This window comes from Chiloscyllium punctatum, chromosome 3, assembly GCF_047496795.1.
Source record: "Chiloscyllium punctatum isolate Juve2018m chromosome 3, sChiPun1.3, whole genome shotgun sequence".
NCBI lineage: Eukaryota > Metazoa > Chordata > Chondrichthyes > Orectolobiformes > Hemiscylliidae > Chiloscyllium > Chiloscyllium punctatum.
The window spans coordinates 84,699,211-84,723,392 of record NC_092741.1 but is presented as its reverse complement, the minus strand read 5'-3'; the positions used below and the strand labels follow the sequence as shown (position 1 = coordinate 84,723,392).

Here is a 24,182-nt window from a genome sequence, read left to right as displayed (position 1 = left end):
ATTGAAGACCTCCACTTTGTTGCCACGTTGATGCCTTACATTACCACCTGCTATCTGCTGTATTTTCCTTCCTGCCAGATGATGAATATAGATGTCTCACTGCCTTTCAAACTCTTGCTGAAGCAGCTTCCAACTTTATTCTTTAAATGTGCAAGCAGAAAAGCAAGAGCTTGGTCTGAAGGTCTCTTTTGACAGCCAGAAAAAATATTTTAGCTCACAGTTAAAACATTCAGCGCTAATGTCCAAAACCAAAGTTCCTTCAAAGTTTCAACGATGCACTTTAGGAAGCAACTTCATAGCAAGCCTCTGGTGTTAGTTTATTGCATGACGACAAACAGTTTCTTTGTTAGATCGGTAAATGCCTGTGAAAAATCACAGAAATGAAGTAATGTGAGATAAAAATAATCATGCAGCTGTACCATCACTTCTTTTCAGATTATGGGTGCTACTGATGTTATGTAAGAGTTTAAAGATTTGACAAATTTAATACTGAGGAATGAATTAAGTAAAGCCTAATATGATCATACCACATTGACTCATACAGTTCAGAAGAAGCCATTTGGCCCATCAAATCTGCATTGACAAATAAGAAATACCTGACTTCAATCTAATCTCATTTACCAGCACTTGGCCCCATAGCTTTGTATGATATGTCATGCCAAGTGCTCATCCAAGTATTTTTTAAAGGATGTGAGGCAAGTCACAGATGGTGAGTCAGTTTAGGACCATATAGGAGTAATACAATTGAGGTCCCCCGCATTGTCTCTGTGATTTTCCTCTACTGCACCAGATCAAGCATGACCCTTGGATCTACGTACTTGAAGAGGATGGTGACAATTTGACCGGCAGTGTAATTACAATGGGTGAATAAAAGTGTCCACCATAGTGAACAATCTGAAGTAAAGAGTGTACACATTTCAACACAGATGAATGGCAAATTGAGAATTCCAGTCAGCTCACACATACTGAATGTGTGTACAACTCCATGGAAGCTTTCACTGAGATGGGGTAAATGATGCCTATAGACACAGAATGCTGTCTAGAAGAAGCTACTAGCTTGGAGAAACAAGATAATTCCAAAAGATGAAAGATGCCAACCTAGAGATCCAGGATATTGCAACTGTAACATTCTGTGAAGCATATTAGATTAGAGCTCATATAGGTATAGAAATGGAGTAATTGTCTGTTTCAGCAGGGATTATGTTTTCAGTAAAGGAGATTCAAGAGATGAATTGTGCCCCAGTTTAAAGAGGTTCAATGGTCTCACACTGTCAGGGATAAATGCGAAAACCTACAATCTTCCAAGTCCAAAGAGAACAGAAACAAAACAGAAATTGCTGGAAAAGCTCAGCAGGTCTGGCAGCATCTGTGGAAAAAAGTCAGAGTTAATGTTTTAGGACAAATGACCTTTCCTCAGAACCAAGGAGTAAAGGTTCTTTAAGAATAGAACAAACTGCAGGCAACCAGAAATTGTGAATTCAGAGATGGGGATGGAGCTAGGTGGTAGCAAATATACTAATATATGTACACAAATATATAAGATTAATAACAGGAAAAAAAAGCTAGAGAGGAGATGCTGCATCAGAGTATAAGGATCTGGAAAGGTGAGTGCTGAGGAGTACATGAAGCACCATCCAATATGGTGATTTACAGGGATACAGGTGGCCGCACAGAACAGTTTAGTATCTTGGAAAAGTCAGGCTTAGCATTGAGGTCTCTGTCGTAATTGCAGCAACATTCTTGAGGGGACAGTGATCACAACATAGCAGGAATTCAGTTTGCAGGAGAACAACTTAGGTCTCAAATGAATATCATCAATTTAAATAAAGGCAATTACAGAGATGTGGAGAAAGAGTTGAAAGCCAGCTGTGAAATAAAGCAATGGGAAGGTCAGTGGATCAGACGTGGCAGACATTGAAGTAGTTATTTCATAATGCTCAGCTAAAATTTATTCCAATCCAAAAGAAGAACTCAATGAAAAAAATGAACTACTTGTGGCTAACAAAGATGATCAAGGAGAGTATTCAATGAAAAACAAAGATATACAAAGTGGTGAAAAGAAGTTGTGGGCCAGAGGATCGGATGAATGGGACTAAAGGCAGAAACATCACCAGCCCGATGGCCAGTATCCAAAGGTTTTAATGGAAGTAGCTACAGAGATCTCCACTCTCAAAAAGGATGATGACAATAACTTTGATCATGAGCAGCAGCTCATATAGCATAGTGATCTGACTGCTCATACACTATAATGGCTAGTGGAACAACTGCACCTGCCCAAGTAACAATTGACTTGGCCCACATTTATTGTCTATTTCTAGTTGGTGTTGGCCTTCTTTCACAAATTCTCACTGAGAGTTATGGCCAGATCTATCAGATTGAAGTGAGTGGATCTGGATTATTGTATAAATTTAGTTGTTAACATGGGGAGCTAGTACTTGAATTCACAATAGGGATTTTTCTCTGACTTCGCATTTCCAGCAAAGCCTACTCATAAAGGCCTTATATCAGAAATTCCATTATGTGCTGATCAGTACTTTTCCTAATTTTGGTTCTTTGTGCCTCACATTTTGTTGTACTATTAGTTCTGCCATCTCAAATATAAATATGTGATTTGTGGTGGTACTGTTTAATTTCCTTCTCTATTAAACAGTTTCAGGTGGGTTAGGAATGAAGGTGTGGAATAAGGAAGTCAAAAATATCCCAACAAGAGGAAAGGGAAAATTGAAATTCTGAGCACCTCACATTTGGCTGGTTTAGGAATAGCTTTCAGATTTCAAGGAGAAAGACTGTTTGCCTTCAGCTTCCCATGAGCCAGGAAATGTAGGCCTGTTGATTTGTTTTATTAACTTTGGAATATTTGTACATCTGGAGAAATTATAGTAGTTTTGTTAAGAAAATTAATGGAGGACCTGGCAAAATCTAGAGTGAAAAGGAAATGTTTGGTGAATTTATTATCCAGTCTAGTAATGCTCAGTTTTTCAAATAACCGCCATAACATTCTCATTTAGTTTATGCAATGTTCCTTTCTTTATCTGATTATAACTGAGCCTGTATAGTTCACATCTGTACTTTACAAGGCCAGAGGGATAGTTTAAGCTTTATTTTAATGTGTCTCCTGCTGAGTGTACAGACCTCCAGCACAGCATTTAAAAATCCATCAAATCATTTGGAGCTATTTTGAAAAAGTAATTATGTTGTTGTTTTAATCCTAAATGATCTTGAACTTTCCTCTTCATTGCTTTGTAAACCCCTGGCATTTTGCAATGTCTAAACTCTGGTTTCCTTAATTTTGCCTTATGATTTTTTGGATGAGTGAATGAACTCTGTCTGTAGATTAAATAACTCTCTTTAACAGCTTCAGGAAACTTCTCCACCGACCTGACACCTTCAAGTCTGTCCCAAACAATATTGTATTTAATGGCTTTAAGAAAAATGACAGAAAATAGCATTGAAACCCATATATTTAGGATGTAACGTATCAACTAAGTGTAAAACAGGCTTTACTAAAGGAATTGCTTGTTGTAAACTGCCCAATTTTCATTTCCATCAAAATACTTGCACCCATACAGCAAGGACATTACTCGATTTCTATGTGAAGATCTACTCTGTCCTAACTTTGAAAAGACAGCCAATGGAAAATAATGTGATTGCCAAATAAATTTTTCAACCTTGGAATTCTGGCTGAAGCTTCACTCACCAAGAGCACATACCCAAAATTCCAAAGCACCGCACATGGGCTCGATGGCTGGAAAACTATGCATAGTACATGCCAACATTTTTGGTCGGTGATTTTGCAGAACACCTAAAGAACTATTGAAATATGCCCTTTTAAATCTTATTTTTCTTATAAAGGATTGTGCTATATGCCAGATTCTCTTCTTATCTATCCAGTCATAACCAGAGAATCATCTGAAATGACTTTGCTTCCCACATGGGTGGCTCAGTAGTTAACACTGCAGCCTCACAGTGTCAGGGACCTGAGTGACTGTGTGGAGTTTGTGCATTCTCCCCGTGTCTGTGTGGGTTTCCTCCCACAATCCAAAGATGTGCAGGTGAGGTGGATTGGCTATGCTAAACTGCCCATAGTGTTTGATGCATCATTCCGAGGGAAATAGGTCTGGGTGGGTTACTCTTCAGAAGGTTAGTGTGGACTTGATAGGCCAAATGGCCTGTTTCACACAATAGGGAATCTAATGGAGGTGTTTTGGAAATATAGGCTGGACCATCAATTTTTTTTTTTCAAATTCCGTAGTTCAAATAATGAAATTGACAATATTGGATATTCATTTTATGTTTATGAATGACATGGACCTCATTAAGCTGTATTTTCCTGCTTTGAAGACATAGTGGTGGGAAAATAGAGGGGAGCAGTGCTGGAACAGATCCCCAATACATTTGCACCTCCAGTGGACATTCCCATGGATGGTCTACTGCCTATTCCATAAAGGCAGCCAGTCCTGTCCTGAAGAAGGGGTGCACCCAAAACATTGACTTCTCCACCTCCTGATGCTCTGTTCTTCTAGTCTCCTGCCTCCTGTCTATTTTAGGTTGTATTGCTGGCTCTTCTGTACTAATTTATATTTTTCAAGTTTTTAAAATCTGTTTCTTTGTTATATTGTTCTTCTCAGCTGTTTATTGAGTTTTCTTGCTGTTTTCAGGTTTTTCTAACTTTTGAACCCTCTGTGTAAAATTCAACATAAAATTATCTGGCTGCAACCTTTGTAAATCTTCTTGCCTAAACTGAGGGTTAATTGCTGAGTCCCAGTACTTCTAAACCTTCAAATTTTGTTGACTTCTTTTTTTGTTGTTGGACATTTCCCACTAGATTTGTTTAAATTTGCTAATTTCTGTTTAAGAAATTTCTGAGACCATCCGGATTCTGTAGCCCTGGTTCAAATTTATTTTTTGGCCATTTCACTGTTCCTTGAAGTTCCTGATGGAGCTTAACATTGATCGATGGTGGTGCTGTTCATAACGTGAGGTAAGAATTCTCTTTCTCATTCCCTTGTCTTTCACTTTTGATCTTTGTACATATTTTATGTAAAGTTTTCCCTTAGGTATCTCTAACTTTACCTGCGGAGGTTTCAGTTACTCCTTTCAGAGCTTCATTCGTACAGCCTCAGTATTTTAAAGTGTGGCTGTTCTTCCTTTCTTTCTCTCGTTCACACTCCTGCTATAGCACTTATAACCAGCTTCTGAGTGATGTTTCATTTGCTCTAGGATGGTGAGTTTTCCTTTGTGCTGCTGCCACAGGTGTTGTTTTCCCTCTCTGTGGATAATCTCATATTAGGTGAATATGAGTACTGCAGATGCTGGAGATTAGGGTCTAGAATGGAGTGGTGCTGGAAAAGCACAGCAGGTCAGGCAGTATCCGAGGAGCAGGAAAATCGATGTTTCAGGCAGGAGCCCTTCACCAGGAACGACCCTGATGAAGGGCTCCTGCCCGAAATGTCGACTTTCCTGCTCCTCGGATGCTGCCTGACCTGCTGTGCTTTTCTAGCACCACAATAATCGCATTATAAACAACATAACTGAGCTTGTAGCACCGATTGAAATTGCGGGCTATAATATTGTGGGCATCACAGAGACGTAGCTGCAAGGGGATCAGGGCTGGGAATGAAACAGACAATTCTGGATTTGACTATATGTAATGGGGCAGACGTAATTAGAGAGCATAAGGGGAAGGAACCGCTAGGGGGCAGTGACTATAATATGATACAGTTTACCCTGCAGTTTGAGAGGGAGGAGCTGAAATCAAATTTAACATCATTGGAATTCAGTAAAGGCAATGACAAGGATATGAGGGAAGAGCTGGTTAGACTTGATTGGAAGTGGAGCCTAGCAGAAGACAGTGGAGCAATAATGGCAGAGGTTCTGGGAATGATTCGGAAGGTGCAACAGAAACTCATCCCAAGGAATAGTTGTATAGAAGTTTAATTAAGTCACATTTGGAATATTGTGCACAGTTTTGGCTGCCATACTAGCAGAAGGATGTGACAACTTTGGAGAGAGTGCAGAAATAATTTAACCAGAATATTGCCTGGTCTGGAAAGTATTAGCTATGAGGACAGATTGGAAAAAACTTGGTTGTATTAACTTGAATGTTAAGGGATGAGGGACAACCTGATAGAAGCTTACAAAATTATGAGAGGCATGGATAGAATAAATAATTAGAGTCTTTTCCCCAGGGTAGAAAAGGCAATTATTAGAGAATATAGAGTGGCAGAGTCATGCAGAGGTACAGCATGGAAACAAACCCTTCAGTCCAACTATCACAAAGCTAGTCCCTTATTTTCTGAAAGTTGTTCCTTGGCTGAAGGATTCTCTATCCTTGATTTTTCTCAGAGGGGTAAGAAACCAGGCCAGGCTCCGATCAGACTGGTTTGATACAGAGGTGAAAAGGATTTTGAGAGGCCTTTTGTTTATGTGTAAACAGATGAGACTTCAGGCCAAAATTGTTGTGTTTTAGAAGTGAGCTGTATAAAGAAAGGGGAGTGGTCAGCTCTCTAGCTGAGCAGTTTAGTTCAATCCTGAACTGGTGGGGAGAGTGAGCTGTGTGGAAACTCTCTCTCTCTGTCTTTCTGCCCTTCAACTTCAACCTATAAGCATGTGTTCCATTTATACTGGTTTTTAAAGGGAGTTTGCTTATTGGGACTGTTATGTGTATTCAAAACAGCATAATTAAGTCTAGTTCGGACAGACTGAGTTCTGTAGGGGTTCTTTATTCTGTTCTTTGTGTTTTATTGTGTAATTTTGTACATACATTTTTGTCTGTTTTAAAACCTGGTAGTCAACCTAGCTAACTTACTCCGGGTAATTTTCACTGTAGACTTATCGAAACAAATTGCAAAGTTATAGTCTGAGCTGCCTGCTTAATAATGTTTTGAGTGGTCTGGCCTAGTCCATAACAGATTAGGGGCTCTTTGTGGGATTTTAAACAGCGAGTGTTAGGTGCTAATGTCTTTATTTCGGGTGTTGGTTTGGTTGGTAGGCAAAGCTTGGAATAGGAATGGCTTTTTCAGTCACTACAAATTTTCTGGAAGTGGATACAGTGACTTGGAAGTTTTACAAAAAGTGAATAAGACCAAGTTGGAAGAATTAGCTGACAAGCTGGAATTGGAACTGCCTGCTTCTGTGAGGAAATAAGAGAGAATTACAGCAGTAGCTCAGTATTTAAACTTGCTGGAGAAATCATCAGAATCTATAGAGTTGGCAAGAATTCAATTGTATATGAGGCAGCTTGAGTTAGAGGCGAGAGATAAGGAAAGGGCAGCAGTTTGAAATACGATTAAAAGCAGAAGAGAGAAAAAAGAGAGAGCTTTTGAACTTTAAAAACTGACACTTAGAAAGGAAAGTCAGCTTAAAAGGCTGGAGATAAAGGTGGAAGGTAGGCTCAGTGAGAACGTAGTGTGAACTGATCTGAAAGAGCAGAGAGTTAAAACAGCAAGGTTAGCAGCTGAAGTGGCTGATGATTATGAGCTTGTCCATAAAACTCAGTTTGGCTTCCAGAATCAATTTCAGTCCATGAGGGATAGAAATTGGGGCAAAGAAATCCTCACGTGGAAAGGGAAAGGTAGATCTCAGTGAAGATCATAACGGTAACTTCCACAGGGTAAAAAAGAAACTCTTGAGGAGGATAAAGAAGTTAAAAAGCTCCAGTGATTTCATTGTAATAAAGTGGGCCATACAAAATCACTGTGTTGGTCGGCTAGGAGAAAGCCAGATGCAGGAAAACTAGACAGGTCTGGGAGTTTTGTTAGACTAGTAACAAAAAGCACAAGAGAAGTTAGACAACTACCTCACAGTGTACAAGATGATCAGAGGTTGACTAAGGAGGAAGTGCCAGATCTGCTTAAAAAATATACATGCAAGGGTAAAGTTTATTCACATAAGCCAGGAGCAGTAGGTAAGGAGGTTATAATATTAAGGGACACAGGATCGTCTCAGTCTGTAATGCTGAACAATGAGGAAATATGCACTCCCGAGGGACTATTGCCAGAAAAGATACTTGTAACAGGGAGACAAAAAGAGCTCAATTATGTAAAGTGAGGCGAGAGAGTCCAGAGAAGAGTGGGGAATTTGTGGTCGTAGTACTGGACAAACTCTCAGCTCCAGGAATACAGTTTGACCTTACAAATGACACAGCTGATTCACTGGTAGGTGTGCTGCCTTTGAGCCGTGGAAAAACCAGTGGAGACGCAGGTAATTGAAGACATGAAGAGTGTTTTTCCAGGAATTTTCCCTGATTGCATCATCACAAGTAGGAGAGATCAAAAGGCACTGATAAGGAAGCTGGCATGGTGTTATCCAAGCCCTATTTGATCAGATAAGTGGACCAGAGAAGGAGCAAATAGGTAAACATGCAAGTATCTTTAGCTCTGAATTACAGAAGAAAGATGAGAACTTCAAACAGTTATATCAAAATGCATTCCTGTGAATTATTACTTAACAATTTATATATTAATAAGAAAATGAAGACCATTCAAACAGATGAGAAATAGGCAGAGATTCATCAAATTGCTTTGCCAGTAGTATATAGAAAGGAGGTGCAGTGAGTGACACATGATCTACCACTTGGAGGTCATTTGGGGTGAGGAAAACACAGGCTAAAATACAGACATTTTTACTGGCCTGAACTACACAAAAATGTAGTGGGATTTTGCCAAACATGGCATATTTGTCACCTAATCGGAAAAGCACATGCAGTAATAAAATCTGCACTTTTAATACCTATTCCAGCATTTGAGGAACCTTTCACAGAGTCTTGGTTGATTGTGTAGGTCCCCTACCTCAAACAAAAAGTAGTAATAAGTAGTTATTAACAATAATGGATGTGTCGATGAGATTTCCAGAGGCAATCCCATTATGCAACATCACAGCTCAAAGGGTTACAGAAGAATTTATTAAATATTTTACTAGACATGGACAACAAATAGAGATACCGTCAGATCGAGGATCAAATTTCACATCCAAACTATTCAAGGAGGTTACTGATAACTTGGGAATAAAGCAATTCAAATCTACTGTGTCACCATCACGAATCGCAGGAAGCACCAGAGAGATGGCATCAAACACTAAAGACCATGTTGAAGGCTTATGGTCAGGATTATCCAGATGACTGGGACAAGGAAGTTCCGTTTGTCCTTTTTGCATCAGAGATGCACCAAATGAATCGACCAAATTCAGTCCACTTGAATTAATTTTTGGGCATGAAGTACGAGGACCATTAAATTTGATGAAGGAGAAATTAATAAGTCAGAATTCGGAGACCATCCATTTGGACTATGTGTCAATTTTAGAGAATGATTAAAAAGAGCTGGTGAGTTGGCTAGACAGCATTTAAAAGTATCACAGCATACAATGAAACTGGAAGCAGATAAAAAAATCACAAATTCACAAAATTGCAATTGGTGTTACCTCCGGTGACAGGTGAACTTTTAATAATAAGGGTTAGTGGACCTTATCAAATTGAGAACAAATTGAATGAGGTGAACAACTTACTAAGGACTCCAGACAGGAAAAAATCTCACAGAGTGTGTCATAGGCTCAAAGGTAGAAGACAGAGGGTGGTGGTGGAGGGTTGTTTTTCACACTGGAGGCCTGTGACCAGTGGAGTGCCACAGGGATCGGTGCTGGGCCCTCTACTTTTTGTCATTTACATAAATGATTTGGATGCGAGCATAAGAAGTACAGTTAGTAAGTTTACAAATGACACCAAAATTGGAGGTGTCATGGACAGCGAAGAGGGTTACCTCAGATTACAACAGGATCTGGACCAGATGGGCCAATGGGCTGAGAAGTGGCAGATGGAGCTTAATTCAGATAAATGCGAGGTGCTGCATTTTGGCAAAGCAAATCTTAACAGGACTTATACACTTAATGGTAAGGTCCTAGGCAGTGTTGTGGAACAAAGAAACCTTGGAGTACAGGTTTGTAGCTCCTTGAAAGTGGAGTCGCAGGTAGATAGGATCATGAAGAAGGCGTTTGGTATGCTTTCCTTTATTGGTCAGCGTATTGAGTACAGGAGTTGGGAGATCATGTTGCGGCTGTACAGGACATTGGTTAGGCCACTGTTGGAATATTGCATGCAAATCTGGTCTCCTTCCTATCGGAAAGATGTTGTGAAATTTGAAAGGCTTCAGAAAAGGTTTACAAGGATGTTGCCAGGGTTAGAGGATTTGAGCTACAGGGAGAGGCTGAACAGGCTGGGGCTGTTTTCCCTGGAGAGTCGAAGGCTGACGGGTGACCTTATAGAGGTTTACAAAATTATGAGGGGCATGGATAGGATAAATAAACAAAGCCTTTTTCCCTGGGCTCAAGGAGTCCAGAACTAGAGGGCATAGGTTTAGGATGAGAGGGGAAAGATATATAAGAGACCTAAGATGCAACTTTTTTACGCAGAGGGTGGTACGTGCATGGAATGAGCTGCCAGAGGATGTGGTGGAGGCTGGTACAATTGCAACATTTAAGAGGCATTTGGATGGGTATATGAGTAGGAAGGGTTTGGAGAGATATGGGCCCGGTTTGGAGGGATATGGCAGGTGGACTAGATTGGGTTGGGATATCTGGTCGGCATGGATGGGTTGGTCTGAAGGGTCTGTTTCCATGCTGTACATCTCTATGACTCTCTGAATATGCTCAAAAGGTATTTTGATAGGGAAGGAAAGCAAGAGGAGAAGTTGCTATTGATCACAGGACAGAAGGAAGAACCAAGTTCAGAGAATTCTGAATTGGATATTCCTCAAATCAAACTGGACAATGAGGGAGTTGTCAAAAATTGGGATAAATTATTGAGTTACCTTCCATAAGAAAATCGCAATGACCTGAAAAAGTTATTACTATCACATGGTGAGATATGCAGAAATAAACTGTGAAGTACTAACCTAATCATGCATGATGTAGAGATAGGAGATGCTGTTCCTATTAAGCAACATCCTTATAGGCATAACCCTCTAAAGTTGGCACAGGTTCAGAAGGAGATCGAGTGCATGCTCCAAGATGGCATAATCGAACTGAGTTACAGTGACTGGAGCTCACCCATAGTCATAATGCCAAAGCCAGATGGTATCCAATTGTTATGTGTGGACTATCACAAAGTCAACACCGTTATAAAGACTGATGCATATCCAATTCCACAGTTGGAGGACTATATCGAAAAAGTTGGACAAGCAACTCACACTCATAAGTTGGACTTGCTCAGAAGCTACTGGTAAGTTCCTCTGTCAGAGAGAGCAAAGGCAATTTCAGCTTTCATAATGCCAAATGGACAATATCAGTTCAAAGTCATGCCATTTGCTATGAAAAACGTTCCAGCCATATTTCAGAGACTGACTAATAAGGTCATTGCCGGATTACCCAACTGAGTGCTATATATTGACGACACGGTGATGTTTGGTCATTCATGGAAGGAACATTTACAACATTTATCAGACTTGTTCAATCAACTTCGGAAGGCAGGCTTGGTGGTAAACCTAGCTAAAAGTGAATTGACAAAGCCCAAGACACCTTTCTGGGCCATGTTATTGGATATGGACAAATGGCCCCAAGAGATGCAAATGAAAGTAATTGCTGAATTCCCCACACTGTCAACAAAAAAAGCAGTACTACAGTTCCTGGGATTGAGTGGATTTTACCAAACGTTTATGCCAAAATTTAGCAGTGTGGCTGCTCCAATCACCGAATTGTTAAAAAAAGGGCAAGAAGTTTCAGTGGACAGTGGACTGTCAAAAGGTATTGGACAGCCTAAAACCTGTGTTAACCACTGCCCCAGTATTAGTTACATTGGATTACACAAAGACTTTCAAGGTGGCTATTGATGCCAGTGATGTGGGTTTCGGTGCAGTGCTCCTGCAGGAGGATGACGAGGGAATAGAAAGACCCATTGGGTATTATTCCAGGAAGTTAAACATTCATCAACAGAAATATTCAACAATGGAGAAAGAGACTTTAAGCTTGGTGTTGGCATTACAACATTTCAGTGTTTATATTACCAGCAATGCATCTGAGACAATCGTATACACTGACCACAACTCTGTGACATTTGTGGAAAAATTGAAGGACAAAAATGCCTGACTATTTAAATGGAGCTTGTTGTTGCAGCCATTTATATGACAATCGAGAACGTGGCACATTGCAAAAATGTGATTGCCAATGCTTATCGAGACTCGAATGAGATATGGAGGTGTTCGATGGTGGGTGTACCGCGGCCTGAATTTAAATGTGGTTGTGCATGATTGCATGTTTATAGTTAGTACAGTGTATATGTGTGTTTAGACTACTAACCGGGTTTGGAAGGGTTAAAAATGAAGCCATCTTTTGATATTGATGGTTAATTTATTTTAAGGGGGGAGGTGTCACAAAGCTAGTCCATTTTTTTCTAACAGCGGTTCCTTGGCTCAAGGATACTCTGTCTTTGAGTATTTTTTTTTCAGAGGGGTAATAAACCAGGCTGGGCTCCAATCAGACTGGTTTGATACAGAAATGAAAAGGATGTTGAGAGGCCTTTTGTTTACATGTAAAGAGCCGAGACTTCAGACAGAAGTGGTCATGTTTTAGAAGTGACCTGTATAATGAAAGGAGAGTGGTCAGCTCTCTCGCTGAGTAGTTTAGTTCAGACCTGAACTGGTGAGGAGTTCAACAGTGAGCTGTGTGGAAACTCTCTCTCTCCGTCATTCTGCCCTTCAACTTCAACCTGTTAGCATGTATTCCATTTATACTGGTTTTTAAAGGGAGTTTGCTTTTTGGGATTGTTGTATGCATTTGAAACAGCATAATTAGTTTGGACAGACTGAGTTCTGTAGGGGTTCTTTATTCTGTTCTTTGTTTCATTGTGTAATTTTGTGCATAAATTTTTGTCTTTTAAAATCTAGTAGTCAACCTAGCTAACTTACTGCAGGTAATTTTCACGGTATACTTACCAAAACAAATTGCAAAGTTATGGTCTGGGCTGCCTATTTAAGAATGTTTTGAGTGGTCTGGCCCCGTCCATAACAGATTAGGGGCTCTTTGAAGGATTTTAAACAGCGAGTGGTAGGTGCTAATGTCTTTATTTCGGGTGTTGGTTTGGTTGAGTAGACAAAGCTTGGAATAGGAATGGCTTTTTCAGTCACTACAAATTTTCTGGAAGTGGATGCAATGACTTTGGAAGTTTTGCAAAAAGTGAATAAGACCGAGTTGCAAGAATTAGCTGACAAGCTGGAATTGGAACTGCCTGCTTCTGTGAGGAAATAAGAGAGAATTACAGCAGTAGCTCAGCATTTAAACTTGCTGGAGAAATCATCAGAATCTATATAGATGGCACGAATTCAATTGAATATGAGGCAGCTTGAGTTAGAGGCAAGAATAAGGAAAGGGCAGCAGAAATGAAACAGTTTGAGATATGATTAAAAGCAGAAGAGAGGGAAAAAGAGAGAGCAGAGAAAAAAAAAGAGAGCTTTTGAACTTCAAAAACTGACACTTAGAAAGGAAAGTCAGCTTAAAAGGCTGGAGATAAAGGCTGAGGGTAGGCTCAGTGAGAATGCAGTTTGAACTCATGTGGAAGAGCAGAGAGTTAAAGCAGCAAGGTTAGCAGCTGTAGTGGCTGATGATTATGAGCTGGTCCGTAAAGCTTGGTATGGCTTCAAGAATCAATTTCAGTCCATGAGGGTTAGAAATTGGGGCAAGGAGAAATCCTCACATGGAAAGGGAAAGGTAGACCTCACTGTAGATCATGAGGATAACTTACCACTTACCATGTTGACTATCCCCAATCCGTCCTTGCCTTTCCAAACACATGTACATCCTGTCCCTCAGGATTCCCTCCAGCAACTTGCCCACCACTGATGTCAGGCTCACTTTAAGATAAAAAGGGTAACTTTAAAGGAGATGTGAGAGGCAAACATTTTACACAGAGTGTGGTAAATGCCTGGAATGTGCTGCCAGAGGAGGTGATGGAGGTGGATACAACAGCAACATTTAAGAGGCATCTTGATAGATATATAAATAGGCAAGAAATAGAGCGACACCGACCACATGAGGGGAAAAGTTTTTAGTTTAGAAAGGCATCATGTGTCAGTGTAGTCTTGGTGGGCCAAGGCACTTGCTCCTGTTTTTTGTTCTTTGAAGAAGAAACATGGTAAGAGAAAGACAAGGCAACCACAGCTGGCAAGGGAAGTCAGGGACAACATAAAAGCAAAAGGAAAAGCATACAACGTGGTGAAGATTAGTGGGAATCAAAAGGATTGGGAGGTCTTTAAAAACCAGCAAAGGATAACTTAAAAAAAGCATTGCGGGAAGTGGGTAAAATGAAATATGAGGACAAACTAGCTAGTAAGATAAAAGAAGATTGCAAGCTTTTTTTAGATACTGTATATAAAATTGATGAGAGACAGATGAGAGGGGACTTTGGACCGTTGAAAAATGAGACTGGAGAAATAGAAATGGGGATCAGAGAAATAGTGGAGGAACTGAATAGATGTTCACAGTGGAAGAAACCAGCAGCATACCAGAACTTCAAGAGAGCCAGGTGATAGAAGTGAGTGCAGTGGAAGCTGAAGGGTCTGATGGTGGATAAATCATTCTGATCAGATGGTTTACACTCCAGGGCTAATGAGGAAGATTGCTGAGGAGTTGGAGAGGCATCAGTTGTGATCTTTCAGGAATTTCTGGAGTCAAAGTGGGACCCAGGGGACTAGAAAATGATGAATGTAACATCCCTATTTAAGAAAGGAGGCAGGTAGAAGACAGAAATTATAGGAGTGGACATGGAGAATGTGTTTCCACTATTAGGAAAAACCTGAGGGCACAACCTCAGAATGAAGAGGCGATCCTTCAGAACTGAGATGAGGGCATACTTCTTTGGTCAGAGGGTGGTGAATCTATGGAACTCATTACTACACAAGGCTGTGAAAGCTAAGTTATTTGCTTTCCAGATAGACATGTTCTTGACTGGTAAGGGGATCAAAGATTACAGGGAGAAGACAGGAACATGTTTTTGACAAATATATCCGTTATGATCAAATGGCGGAGCAGACTCAATGGGTCAAATGACTTAATTCTGTTGCTATATCTCATGGAATCGAAGTGACTTTGTCCATGCTGAGATTTGTGACAGAACTGAGCAAGAAGTCATTTGAGGCTGGTCTCGATGTCAGGAGCATCACATTCCATCATTTTTGCTTTTCATAGAATCCCTACAGGGTGGAAACAGCTATTCTGCCCGACAGATCCACCGAAGAGTATCCCACGTAGACCCATTTCCCTACACGATTACTCTATATTTACCCCTGACTAATGCACCTAGCCTACACATCCCTGAACACTATGGGCAATTTAGCATATCCAATTCACCTGACGTGCACATCTTTGGATTGTGGGAGGAAACTGGAGCACCCAGAGAAAACCCACATAGACACAGGGAGAATGTACAAACTTCGCACAGACAATTGCCTGAGGCTGGAATCGAACCCAGGTCCCTGAGGCAGCAGTGCTCACCCTCAAGTGGTGGCAAGTGGTGAGGCTTTCACTCAGCAGTGGGGATTTGTAAATTATGTGGAATTACTGCTTATTAAGTGCCCCCGTTAATGTCCTAACTTGGCTCAGTATTATTCAGCTCTCTATTTTACCAAATGCAACAATCATGTTAGATCTTAATAAATCTCAAAGTAGAAACCAATGTGGAGCCTTCTGAATTCAACTTGCTGCTTGTTTCAAAGGACATCCATGTTGATTTGGACCAAACTGTGCCATTAAACATAATCCACAGGTACCAGTTACACACATCCCTTTTCTACGGAAATGGGCACCTGGCATTTGCCATAGCCTGTCAGGTCCTTTGGAAGTACAGAGTCACATTGCATGATGCATCGACAACTCGCTGTTGGGCATGTTGTGTGGGCAAAAAGGAACCTAGCTCATAAGGGCCAAACTGCAACGCATAAGTGTTCGGTTCACACTCATTGTTAGCTCAGTGGTTAGCACTGCTGCCTCACAGCGCTAGGCATCTAGGTTTGATTCCAACCTCGGGCGACTGTGTGTGGGGTTTGCATATTCTCCTGTGGATTTTCTCCCACAACCCAAAGATGTGCAGGTTAGGTGAAATTGGCCATGCCTAAATTGCCCATAATGTTCAGGGATAAGTAGGCGAGGTGCATTACTCAGGGATAAATATAGGGTAGGGAAATGTGTCTGGGTGGGTTACTCTTTGGAGGGTCGGTGTTGACCTTTTTGGGCCGAAGGGCCTGTTTCCACTCTGTAGAGACTCTAATTCTAATTATATGTTCCATGTCTTACCTTGCCATGCTGTGCTGTGCTGTGCTGTGCCAATTAGCTCAATCACACAATCAGGCTGCTTGCCTTGCTGGTCAGTAGTCCTCAGTCATGGTCACATACATCTTGCTGGACAGCAGTGTGCAAAATCAATATCACACCTGAACCACATGCCAGCTGTTTACATGGCAAACCCACCGCATATGCAGCAAGTCAGCGGCCATGTCTCAAAGCCTCAAGAGGAGTAGACCTCACCAAATCTACTGAGGTATACATCAGTCAGGGGGACCCAGCTCAGTAAGTCAAAGACAGCCTCCTTTACCTGTCCAGAGGATTGGATACCATAGAAAATGTACTTCATCCTGGTTCTGCACTCCTGATGATGAATTATGGTCTGTCCTGTGGCTCCACAGTGACCAGTCCGGGGGTAGTGATAACCCTGTCAGGGAACATCCAGCCTGCAGGCAAGGGTCCAGCAGTTCTTGTCCAGGGCTGTGTGGTTGGGTCGCTCAAGAGAATGTGTCATTGTCAGTCCATAGGTCCATCCTCCGAATTTGAGGGGACAGGGAGTTGGGGAGAAGTGGGGTGGGGTTGGTGGGAGTAGAGCACTTTGCTGGAAGGAAACCCCTTGGATCTGGAGCTGAGGCCGTGGGGATGGGGGTATTGATGAAGGTGAAATGGGGCAACAGTATCTGCAATGGTGCCACTGTAAAATATGGATGGGTGTGGGAAAAGATCTGCCACCCTGCCAACCTACGATAGGCCCACAAAAGCAGAATTGGCCAACAGTACCAAAAAACACTCAGAATGCCCAAGCAGATGCACAAGCCAAACTAGACAGCCCACCCAGACAAGGGAATACTCTACAAGCTCACTAACAATGACAGAGCACCACAGATATCCCCAAGGGTAGTTTCACAACCCAGCAATACCAAAGCCACACAAAAGAGCAGGTCAGACAGAGAGGCACCAGCAAGGACATTAATCCCAGAACAAGACAATGGAAGCACCTCAGACTTCAGAAGAGACATTAACATGTACCTGCGAAGAGGAATAGAACCATCGATACTGTCAGGATGTTGCATTGTCTGGAGGAACAGGACATTCATCCGATAACTGTTTTCCAATTAGCTTCCTTGTAACTAGATTACTCCATTTCCAGATAGATTGTATTTTCCCCATTTCTTAATCAGCCTTATTGTGCAGCACTATTATAAAAACTGGTCTCATCCTGAGCTCTGGGCAGAGAATCCTTGACTGCCTGGGCAGACTGTCTGTACTGTTTTAGCTTAGTCAGTTTCTCTTCCGCGATATCCTATAATAATAAACTGTCAATTTCACTTTGAGCTGTGTTTTGTGATCTCTAACACATTGGGCAAATATCTCCAACAATGGGAAAGTGGTGCACTCACAATCAGGAGCACCCTGGCTTCAAAGTGGTACAGTGAAAGACCACAATTGGCATGGTCACCTCATTTGCCAGTGGGTAAATGTGGGTGTATTGATTGGGTGAGGATTTGGGAAATTGCAAAGCTTCTGGGGATATGGAAATTTGGGATATGTTGATGTGGAGACTCTAAGCTACTTGTGGAGAAGCTCACTCACTGTCACTATTCTATTGTTCTGGAAATGGCAAGAGGGAAAAAGTGAGGATTACAGATGCTGGAGATCAGAATTGAAAAGTGTGGCACTGGAAAATCACAGCAGGTCAGGCAGCATCTAAGGAGCAGGAGAGTCAACGTTTCAGGCATAAGCCCTTCAGCAGGAAATGGAAAGTGCACAATGGGAAATGCAATCACTGTGAAAACACTCGAGGTCCAGGGTAAATGACTTGACCTATGAAGGACAGCACTGCAGGACCCACTCGTGTTAGTGCTCTTAAAGAGAAAGAACATTACACATAGCCCCCATATAGGTCTAGGACATAGACCGGCAGGTTTCCCTAATCCCCAGCCATCTTAATGCTTTAAATCCCTGCATGTTTTGATCCTGCCTGCTCCAGACGTTGCTTCAGACTCAATTAGACAAATACTTTATGGACACAGAAGTCAGGGAAAGAAAAGGGATGTTGTTGATTGATGGTCAATGGTGTCAACAGCCTCCATTACCCTGTATACACCTGGTTCCTCCTACTTCCACAGAGTATACATGGATATGAAGTTAGATCTCATGCTGGAATAATAACAGTTGGGCTACTTGGACAGATGTAAAGTGAAAGCTGTGTCATTTATATAAGAAATATGTAATATATTGTGCAGTGCATTGTCACCCCCGGCAGCAAAGTGCCCTCATTAGGTTTTCTTCCTCCTCACTCTCCCATTACATCTTAGTGTAGTCCCTGGTTCCACACCTCACAGATAGGAGCCTGTACGGCAGTGAAGCCGATTGGCCCTGGAGGTTCGACTGGACAACACTGAGGGTGCTTGTATTTGGATGGCCCAGCCACGCTGAAGGTCTTACTGCCTGATGCAAATGGACCCTCCTTCAAGAGTTGGAGGTGGCCAATGAGAGGGGTCGATAGAGGGCCCAGCCACCTCTTTTGGGAGGTGGGATGGCATATGTGATTCCTTCTCCAGTTGGGTGCTTCCTGACACCAGCCTGTCGTTTTGTGAAAAAGGAGCACCAGAATGCATGGCAGGTTCCATGTTACCCTTTGGTTTTGAGGACTGTGGAGTGTTGGTTTTATGTGTCTCGCCAGCAGATCTTGAGGGTGCTTGACCTGGCTTTCCATGTCAGCTGCCAACCTGTCCAGACTTGAAGCTTCAGTGACTCATGGTTCATTCAACAAATGGTTTGGGTGAATGCAGAAAAGGTGCAAACTCTATGAAACTATCCCTGATTGGCATCTGAAATGATTATCTAAGGAAGTCGAAATTGGGTTTCACTGGATCTTGAATTTTGAAATATTCATGAATATATGGAGAACATTGTTGCACAAATTCAGCACAGTTGCCCTTTGTTTCATGTCCAATCATTTTGATGCCTCTGCATGGCACACTGTATAAGTGGCTCGGGTTGTCTATGATTGCAATGAGGTACTCACCAGATTGTATTTCCATACTCTCAAAGCCTAACATTCACAGTGGGGTGTCAATGCCTGGGCTGGCTGGGGTGCAGGAGATAGATCACTGCTGCTTGCTCTGATACTCTCTCCCTCAGAGGTTGAAGTGGTGGTTTCTAGAGATGTCAGCTGTTTCTCTGCAGTGGTGGTGGAAATGTGGGATAGGGAGGCTCTGGCAGGCACTTGTGTGAGTGGCAGAGTGGGCAATTTGCGAGAGGTGAGTGCAGAAATAGAAATAGATGTGTGTGAGAGAGGAAGCAGAGAGAAAAATGTGGCACTTATCCATACCTTCTTATGGCACTGCCAGCTATTTCTCTGGACCATGGAGATGACACTGACCAGGCTGAGAGTATCTGCTGTTGTGGCCTCCTCTGCCATCCACCGGGAAGAGGACTCCTCACCTCTGCAGAAGCACCCCCCGACTGAGATCTTCTAGTCCCTGTTAGGAAATTGCTGCACCATCTTCCCCTCCTCTGACATTTTCAGATTCTGTCTGTGACCAAGCAGGGCAGCTTTGGAATGGCTGCGCTTATCTGTTTGCATAGCAGCTTTTTTTAAAGATGAGGCACATGAGATTCCAGTCTTTCAGTAGCTATCAGCTGAGATTCGATTTGTTTTGGGAACAATGTGTGGTAAGATAGGGCTGGAATCAAACGTGAAGGATGCCATGTATTCAGAGTAAGTAATCAATGAGCCAAGTAAGTTACAGCAAGAAAACACATTCAATCATGCCGCAGTAATCCCTCCAGAAAACTCGATGCAACTTGAACCTAGCCACAAATATGTAAGATTTAGCTGTCAAGGTCTTCTTAAAGCTGTAAAGCTCTTATTGCTTGCTTTTTTTTCTTTTAGTTTTCTGCTGCATCTACTGAATTTCATATCCTCTTGGTGAGGTCTGTCAGGCCTACACTGCTACATCCATGTGGTATTTTCACAGAAGATCCACTGCTGGCACATTATGTTATTTGCCACCTCTAACAGTGACTGGTATTGGAAAGGAGTCGTTTATTGTAGTTGTCTACCACCACTCCTCCAGAATATACCATCGTAGAGTATCTACAGAAGAGGCACTGCACCATTCACCCCTTCAAAGCCATTGCCTTCTAAAACAAACAAGAAAAGAAACTTTCAGTTGTCTTGGGAACTATAGCCTCTTATTCCAACTCGTGCTGATTCACGTATTGTTTGGTAATGAATTTGCAGATGTAATTAGAATCATTCTCCGAATGCTGTAAAATAAAAATGCCTTGTCAAAAGTTCTTCAAATAGGTTGACATCTTAAAGTAAATGATTCAAAAGGGATATTATAAGACAAAAGACATTCCAATTGGCAATGATAATTGTGTTATGGCAAGTTTCATCGTTTTACCAAATATACATATTTAAACTGGATTTTGGGCAATCAAATTTTAATCACAAGGACAAGAAGAAAAGAGCGCATTACATATTAAAAAAAATCAGGAATGTGCCTTTGGGTTGAGGTGGCCACAACTGGATGGAAGGGACCCAAGTCAAGACCACGCATTGACTGAACCGCAGGAGGCTGGGTTTCAATGGTGGGCTACCTGTTCGTTTTGGGAGACCCAAACTACGTAAATAATGGGTCCTGTAGAGGCATCCAAATGCATGGACATGAAACAAAGGCGACTGTGCTGAACTTGTGCAGCAATGTTCTCCAAATTGCCGTGAATGTTTTTGAACCCCCAGTGAAAGCCAATTTTAACGAAATTGGATAATCTTTTCATATCCTGATCAGGAGGCAGTTTTAAAGAGCCTGTAGGTTGCAGATTATCTGCGCTCATCTAAAGCAATTGCTGAATGTAAGATGAGTCACGGAAGTTTCAAGTTTCAATCGTACTGATAGCAATTGTAAGCCAAGCATTCCTGTATACGTGGCTGCAAACATCAGCTCACAATGTCAATGGCTCTAAATGGCTTTAGCAGAGCACTCTCCAAGCCTCACTACAAACAGATAACATTATGGTCTCAAATGGAGAAAATGCAACTTTTTAAGTCAGAAGAAGCACAGTAGCTAACCCATTTGCCACAAAACATTGTAATTTCCTTAAACAGGAGACAATTCCCGAATATGTGCACACACAATGGAAGATACTAGAAAAGCTGGAATAACACATATAGGCATAAACTGCTCAAATAACCATGCGTCGCATGAACATACCTTGCTTTTTAAACCTTGTGTGCTGGCCAGTGTCTGCTCTAGACAGATCCACATTTAACTTTACAAATGACAGAGCACAAAGCTTTGGTAATTAGAGTTCAACAAGAGGTCATCCACATTGTATCAATTGCATGTTTTGATGTAAGTATAAATCGCCTAGTAATTAGGTAATCACAAATTCAGTTTGCCAGCTAGCCTTGGTTGTTCGGGAATCTGCAGAAATAAAAGATGAATCTCAGGAGCATTGCTGTGCTGAAAGAGCCCCTGAACGTTCATGGTGCCCAAGTGACCAATAATTCATAATCCAGCACTGCTGAACAATCTTTAACATTGTTTAGAAAATCTTGATTTTATTAGCAGTTGCAATCAGATCTTATCAGGAGTGCAAAAGTTAGACAAGCAAAAATATTGTCCTCACTTTCTGTAACTTTCGATCCACTTTATATTTATAGCTAACCATAATCTTGAGAAGAATACGTGGTCTTTGTTAGTAAATCATAAATTATGGGGAAAATTTTTGCTTTTGGGGATGTCATGTCAAGCACAAAAATTCCAAATTATGAACTTGCAGAGAATACTTGAAAAAAAAGCTGATGAGTGTGAAGTCTTGCACTTTAGATGAAATAACAAGACAAGGGAGTACTCAATGCATGGCAGAAGACATTAGAGAGCTCAAAGGAACAGAGGGATCTTGGGGCGTTTGTTCACGGCTTCCTGAGGGCAGTAAGGTAGATTAATAAGACGGTTAAGAAAGCAAATGGGACACTTGCCTTTATCAGTCACGGCATAGATTATCAGAACAGAGAGGTTATGTTTGAGCTGAACAAATCTTTGGTTAGATCACAGCTGGAATATTGTGTACTGTTCTCATCACCTCACTATAGAAAGGATGTGATTGCGCTGGAGGGGGTGCAAGGAGTTTCACCAGGATGTTGCCTGAGATGGAACATTTTAGCTATGAAGAGAAGCTGGATAAGACCATAAGACTATTAGATAGAGCAGAATTAGGGCATTCAGCCAATTGAGTCTGTTCTGCTGTTTGATCATGGCTAATATGTTTATCAACCCCTTTCTCCTGCCTTCTCCATATAACCTTTGATCCCCTAAATGATCAAGAACCTATCCATCTCTGCCTTATATGCACTCAATAACTTAGCCTCTACAGCCAATCACAGCAATGAATTCCACAGATTCACTAATGTCAGCTGAAAAAATGCCTCTTCATCTCAGTTCTAAAGGGTTGTCCTTTCACTCTGAGACTATGCTGTCAGGTCCTAGTCTCTTCTACTAGTGGAAATCTCTCCACATCCTAGACTATCTAGACTTCTCATTATTCTATACATTTCAATGAGATCTCTCCTCATCCTTTTAAGCTCAATCGAATGTAAACCTGAAGTCACCAACTGCTCCTCAAATGACAAGCTCTTTGGCCCCAGGATCATTCTTGTATACTTCCTCTGGAACCCCTCTAAGACCAGTAAATCTTCCTTACATATGGGGTGCAAAACCGCTCACAACATTCCAAATGCAGTCTGAACAGAGCCTTATACACTATCAATAGTATATCTCTACCCTTGTACACTGGTCCTCTTGAAATGAATGCTAACATTGCATTTGCCTTCCTAACTGCCAACTGAACCTGCTTGGTAACTTTAAGAGAATCTTGAACTAGGACCCTAAGTGCCTTTGTCCTTCAAATTTTCCCCATTTAGGACATACTCTACACCTCTATTCTTCCTCCCAACATGCAAAACCTCATAGTTTCATAAATTGTAATCCTTCTGCCATTTTGCCGACTCTCCTATCCTGTCCACAGTCTTCTGCAGCCTCCCTGCTTCCTCAACATTACCTATGTCTTTCCATCTATCTTTGTGTCATCTGAAAACTTAGCAACAATACCCTCAGTTCCTTTGTCCGATCATAAACGTATAATGTGAATAATTGTGGTTCCAACATTGATCCCTGCAGAACTCGTTACTGGCTGACAACCCAAAAAAGAACCCTTTATCCCCATGCTTTCCCTTCTGCCAGTTAGCTAATCCTCTAGCCATGCCAGTAGCTTATTTCTAATACCATGGGCTCTTGTCTTATTTAGTAGCCTCTGGTGCAGCACCTTATCAAAGACCTCTGGAAATCCAATTAGATCACATCCACTGACTTTCCTTTGCCTAACTTACCTCATTACCTCTTCAAACACTTTTAACAGATTTGTCAGGCATGGACTCCACTTGACGAAGTCATGCCTGACACCGCCCTATTTTACCATGCACCTTCAACTATTCAGCAATCTCATCTTAATAATGGACTCCAAAGTCATAGCAATGACCAAGTTCAGGTTGATCAGTCTATAGTTTCCTGTCTTCCGCCTCCATCCCTCCTTAAACAGGGGTATTACATTAGCAATTTTCCAGTCTTCTGGGATCCTCCCTGACTCCGGTGATTCCTGAGAGACTGCCACCAATGCCTCTACAGTCTTGTCAGTTTTCTCATTCAGAACCTTGGAGTGTAGTTCATGTGGTCTGGGTGATTTATTCACCTTCAAACTTTTCAGCTTCCTCAATACCTTCTCCTTGCAATGGCCACGACACTCACCTGTGCCCCTTGGCTCTCTTGAACTTCTGGTGTTCTGCTGATGTCTTCCACCATGAAGACCGATACAAAGAATCTGTGTTGGTTCCCCAATAATTTCTTTCATCC

The 24,182-nt window shown here is 41.6% G+C and overlaps 2 long non-coding RNA genes across 3 annotated transcripts in view; both read right to left on the bottom strand.

Moving 5' to 3' along the window:
* On the bottom strand, window positions 1-21,593 carry LOC140454977 (uncharacterized). Of its 2 annotated transcripts, none has more exons than XR_011952752.1 (3): window positions 21,486-21,593; window positions 19,595-20,535; window positions 1-362 (listed from the first exon to the last, which is right to left on the bottom strand). It is a non-coding gene; the product is annotated as an uncharacterized lncRNA (long non-coding RNA). The 2 variants fall into 2 exon arrangements; XR_011952753.1 differs by lacking the exon at window positions 1-362 and adding an exon at window positions 13,730-13,832.
* The window catches only part of LOC140454970 (uncharacterized), a 138,741-nt gene that overhangs the window by 3,776 nt on the left and 110,783 nt on the right, over window positions 1-24,182 (bottom strand). The window lies entirely within an intron of this gene.